Source organism: Triticum dicoccoides, chromosome 1A (genome assembly GCF_002162155.2).
Source record: "Triticum dicoccoides isolate Atlit2015 ecotype Zavitan chromosome 1A, WEW_v2.0, whole genome shotgun sequence".
Classification (NCBI taxonomy): domain Eukaryota; kingdom Viridiplantae; phylum Streptophyta; class Magnoliopsida; order Poales; family Poaceae; genus Triticum; species Triticum dicoccoides.
Window position 1 is genome coordinate 2,482,715 of NC_041380.1, and position 5,454 is coordinate 2,488,168.

Below are 5,454 nucleotides of genomic sequence, written 5' to 3' on the forward strand. Positions count from 1 at the left end.
CCGAGCTTCCCCATGACCTGTAGTTCCGCCTCACCTACCCAGAGTTTTGGGTTTCGTTTTGTGATTTTTACCGGTCTGGGGCAAAACGGGCGAAATTCGTTTTTTCGGAAACTAGCACGGTGGCCCTCGCAAATGTGTGGGCATCATATTTAGTATATAGAATGGGCTAAGTACTTCTTTTTCATGTTTTTACTACTTCACTACAAAGCAGACGGTGTTGTAGTCATCAAAATATTCCTTAAGGTGCACGTTTAATCTTCATTTTTATATGATTATGTTGGTAATAGATTAGAAAGGTGTAACAAAACATTTTTAACAAATAAATCTCATGATATTGATTTCATTTTCTCACAACATATTTCTATATATAGTTAGGCTTTGAGTTATGCTGACACTTTGCAAACAAACAAACAATCTGCAAATCCATTAGATCAATTATTATATGCTCGCTAACGCAGATATATAGATCCATGGACGTACCGAGCAATCCATTTTGTATGTTCCTACCCTCTTTGCAAAAAGTAGGCTTGGATGGACATTCTCATTTGCATAAATAATTGAATCTATCTATCTGAAAGAAAATAAAAAAATAAATAAACAATCACCACACCATCAAGCCTTTGGTTCTAGCAATTAGTACTTCTATCGATACTCGTCCATTTGTAGGGTCATGGTGACTTCTATACATTCCTGATACTAACTTGTACAAAGCATCACATGGCATGAGAATAATCTATGATTTTAGCAATAAGGGGCCAAATCATACATTGATTCGTTGAATCATATAACATTTGTGCGCATGGTCAGGACTTGCAGTATGGTCATAAGATCGCAGTAAATTAATCACTGTGACATTATGTGTTATCTACACCTGATGTTTAATTAATACATATAATTAAATTTCATATGTGAGTTAGCATATACTTTTGTTGTGATGTTGGGTCATTATTTTATGACAACGTCCAAATTGTGAGTCAACTGTAGCAATGAAGTCCTTTGGAATGGAATAGTAAAATAAATTTCTTTATCGAGTGAGTGAAAGTATTTTTCCATCTTATACTTCTTTCTTTTCAAAATACATGAAATTCCCATCTATTCTAAAGTATGTGATATTTCTTTGTTTCCCCTCATTTACTTTGGTTTTCCAGAAATACGTGAAATTTTCATCTGTTTTGAAATATCTGAGTTCTTTTATATGGATAATCTCAAACATGCAATTTTTTTCTATTGTATTTATTGAGTTTGTTTCGAAAACAGACGAATAGAAAGAAAACTATATTTTTCAGATCAATGTAATGATAAATCAACATGTTTAAATAGTATAGATTTTGCACACATCAATATTCAGAGTATCATCGCAAGATTTCGAGAATGTCATTTATTTTGAAACACTAACAGCACTATTATTAAGCATTTTCTTTGAAGTCATGTAACACATAACTACAGCGCCAAGGGCGACATAGTTTTGGCATCTTAACAAATAGTTGATTTCAATAGACGTTTGAAAATAGATCTCTTATATTTAATAGATAAGAAACCATAGAGCGCCAGCAATGTGTGTTTAAGTATATCAAGAAAGGAATGAAGACTCAAGGTCAATTGCTATTTTTCCATCCGGTTACACTAAAATAGCTTTTGGTTTAAAACAGTCAAACTGATTGTTATCTATAGAAATAATTTTATGTGTTTATACTCCTACATTAAATCAAATTTGTTAATAAATTTATAATGGTTGAATATTTACAATTTTTAAACTTTATATGAAAAAAAGGAATTAAATTATATCTAAAAGTAATTGTAAGCGAGCACACGTCAAGTTACCAGAGATCGCTCTTTCCGGCATTAACTCGCAATTATAGTTATAGTGGGGAGTTTATAAGTTTCACCTTGTGACATCACACAAGGCGTATTTAAATCAGGTGGAACATTTATATTCTTTGTAGTCAAACTACTAACTAGGATCCCACATAAAGAACTTTTCGATCCCGGTTGCATTTTTTCATGTGGTGACTGTTGAAAGCCACCCCATGGAGCTACTCATCATCATGACTTTTTCATGGTCATACTTACATGGAGCCTCAAATGGTAGCCTGCATGTGTCAGGAGGTGATGTAGCCAATAACATGTTCAATGATCATAGCACTCTATAACTTTGAGTGACCTCAAAGCGGCTTTTGGTTTTACGGAGGAAATTTTTAGGACGGCGTGACGTGGCTATCTTGCGACTGTTTCAGTGCGTTTCGAGGATGTCCATATGATGATGTCATTCTTTCATTGCAACGTGCAACACAGTGGCTGGTAACCAAAATACAATGATACAAAAGCGGTCGTGCTGGAAGACTCCATAGCGAACGTGCTCTCTTTATGATTACTCTTTTTTTAGTTGCTCTAGAATTACTACTTTTTGTTGGTGTTTTTGTCATATAGTTTTATCTATATCTTTGTTATATCTTAATTTTTAATATTTATTTTAATAATCAATAAAAAATACAATATGATATACACATTTTTTCCATGGATAGCTAAAAACATACTTGAAATTGAAATGAACGTTTTATATTATATATGTTTTTTGTTTGTATACAAATCACTGCCTCATACATGTTGTAGTTAGTATGTCGTATTTCCACGTAACCAGCTAGTATAGGTCACCGCTAAAAAGCCATGCTAGACTTTTAATTACCGATACCCAGGCGTGATCTCTTTTGTTGTTCTTCAAAGAGCGCTCATTGGTTAAAGAAAAAGCAGTCCTTGTTTTCTTTTTCTTGTTTCTAATTAAATATACATGACTTTCTTAAAATTAACTGTACGTGACAGGTTTGATCTGTTTGTACATAACAATATTAGTATGTAACATTTACATCTTTAAATATGAGCCGTTAATATCTAAACTTAATGGGTGAGATATTTTATTCTAACCAGTATCGGAATTGAGGGGGATAAAGATTAAACGTTGTGTTTAGTTGAGGGTTGTAAAAGTGGACTTTTCTCATTTTATATATATTTTGTTTAGTCTTACTCATTGCCTTTTTATTTGTTACTCTCTCTATTCCATAATTCCTATAAATTTGAAGTAAAACCACGACAGGAGTTATGGAACAGAGGAAATAATAATATACCCTCTCCATCCCATAATGTAAGACGTTTTTTGACAAACGTCTTACATTATGGGACGGAGGGAGTACTCTATAATAATTTATTTATGCAAGTTGTACTGGTGTACATTCATATCTCATAATCTTTTTGGATCATTTTGTCAATTTATTTATCAGTATGGAGCGAGGGAAAATGAGCATTCTGGATAATAGAATTCAGTCAAATCTGAAAATATATACACACACGAAAACACTAGAAATGTTTCCTGCTGATATTTCCACTTTATTCCACAGATGTTTGGCGGGTTTGTAGGAGCTGACTGGCAGGAGGAATTTATGCTGGGAAAGGGTATGCCACCAAATCCTCTCAAGGAATTGCATTCAGTTCAAGCGAATAATTGTATCTATTATTTCGTAATTTTGATGAGAGTGGTACATATATAGTAAATTTCTGCTTAAGATGCCATAAATAATTGGTTGTAAACTGTTGTAGAAAATATCGCAAATTTCCATACAAAATGGTGTAATCCTAGGGGTTTGTAGATTACGTTATTCTACTCATAGCGTGGCTGTTGGGATGAATTATTAGAGAATTCAAAATGATTATTCATGAGAACTTTGATATTTCTGACAAATTTCAGAAACAGTAGAGATAAACTAGATAATGGAAGATACATCTTAATTAGTTTGTATGAGAGCTATCTAATGCGTTGTTTGGTGGGTGCAGCTTTTGAAGTGCTGTTCATAGAGGAATAACCAGAGCAGAGGTGCTGCCCAGGAAACGATGCTGGCGCCTTGGCTCTCTTTGTCTGAAGATCTTCCCATGAGGATCAGCTGGTTTCATCCGGCAGCTCTGCTTCTGACTCCATGACCATGAGGCGTGTGTTCACGCTCTACTTGCTCCAGTTACTAGTTGCTCGCCTTCAACAGCAAGACCCTACAAAAGCGTCGCCTGGTCAAATAAGAAATGAAACCTTGTAATAGCTAGTGTGCCTTGTGTTCCTGAAGGAAGGCAAAGCCAGTCCGGCGACAGTTTTTTTTCCAAGTTTCAACCATCGACAGCTCTTCATCAGGACACCCTGATGGATGGAGTGTCATTGACCACAAATGGCAACGTTAAACGAGTTTGCTGGAGAATCTGAAACCTTGTAGCACCATGATTGGGTTCTCAATCTTATTTTGGTTGATTTATAAACATTCCCATAGCAGTCCCTTCATTTCAATCTGTTAACTAGCCTGAGCAAAGTCAAGCCACAAGTTATCAAAAGGCCTGCACTAATGTACGTAATTAAGCCTGTGAATAGTTTATCATCCAGACTAAAGCCAGCCCAAACCAGGTGACTCCACGGGCAGCATCCAAACCAACTCGAATTCTGCTAGAATCCAGCTAGAATCCAACAAAATTTTGCTAGAATCCAATCCAAACCAATCTATACTTGTCTTTTTTTTGAACGGTCACCGGGGGGAGAGGATCCCCACCTGAATATATTGCACAAAAAGCTGCCAAAGCCAAGAGTCTCCTCTTAAGCTTTGGCTGATCCAGTTTATAAGGAAAACCGGATCGAAAACCTAAACAAGTTGACCCCGTTTATGAGGGAAACCGGGCCGAAAACCGTACATGTAACAAGGTTACAGAAGAAGAGGGAAAAAAATGGCCCAAGAGAAGGCACGACCTAGCTGGCAGACAGAAAGACCAACACCACAACAGACACAAGTAGATGTGGGGTGTTGTCGAGGGATCACAATACCAAGACTCAGCAAACAACCTAACGCACCACACCGGCGTGCGTACCAAGCCCCACGGCACAACAGAGAATCATCCATAATCAACGAGTGCCAAACCTTAACACGAACCTTGACTGGGAGATCCGTCACGGGCGGTCGAGACGATTAGCAGGTTGGGGGAGGCATCATTGCGTCGTCATTGAGCAAAAGTGAACCAAGACAACAGCAAGAGCCCGAAGCTCGCCGCAGCACAACGGCAACCATGGGAGGGTCTTGAGCATGACAGCAACAGGACGGAGACCACGCGAAGGACAGCCGAAGAGAAAACACATGAAGGACACACCAACATGGATGACACACAAAATGATTTGCAAAGGCGAAAGGATGGTGGCGAAGGGCTCGACGAGGAAGCAACAGAACAGCAGCCATGGGAGGGTCTTGAGCAGGCACAACAACTGGACGATGCACCACCGAAGGGCGGGGGTCGAAAGGGAGGCGGCGGGTGATGGGTTGGAGGGGGGATGTCACGGAGTCGTTGGCAGACCCAAAGTCGCCAGCAACCTAGCATGAGGCTTGGCAATGACAATGGCAGGGGTTCCCAAGCGACGCCTTTAGGAAGGTGTACAACGTCGTC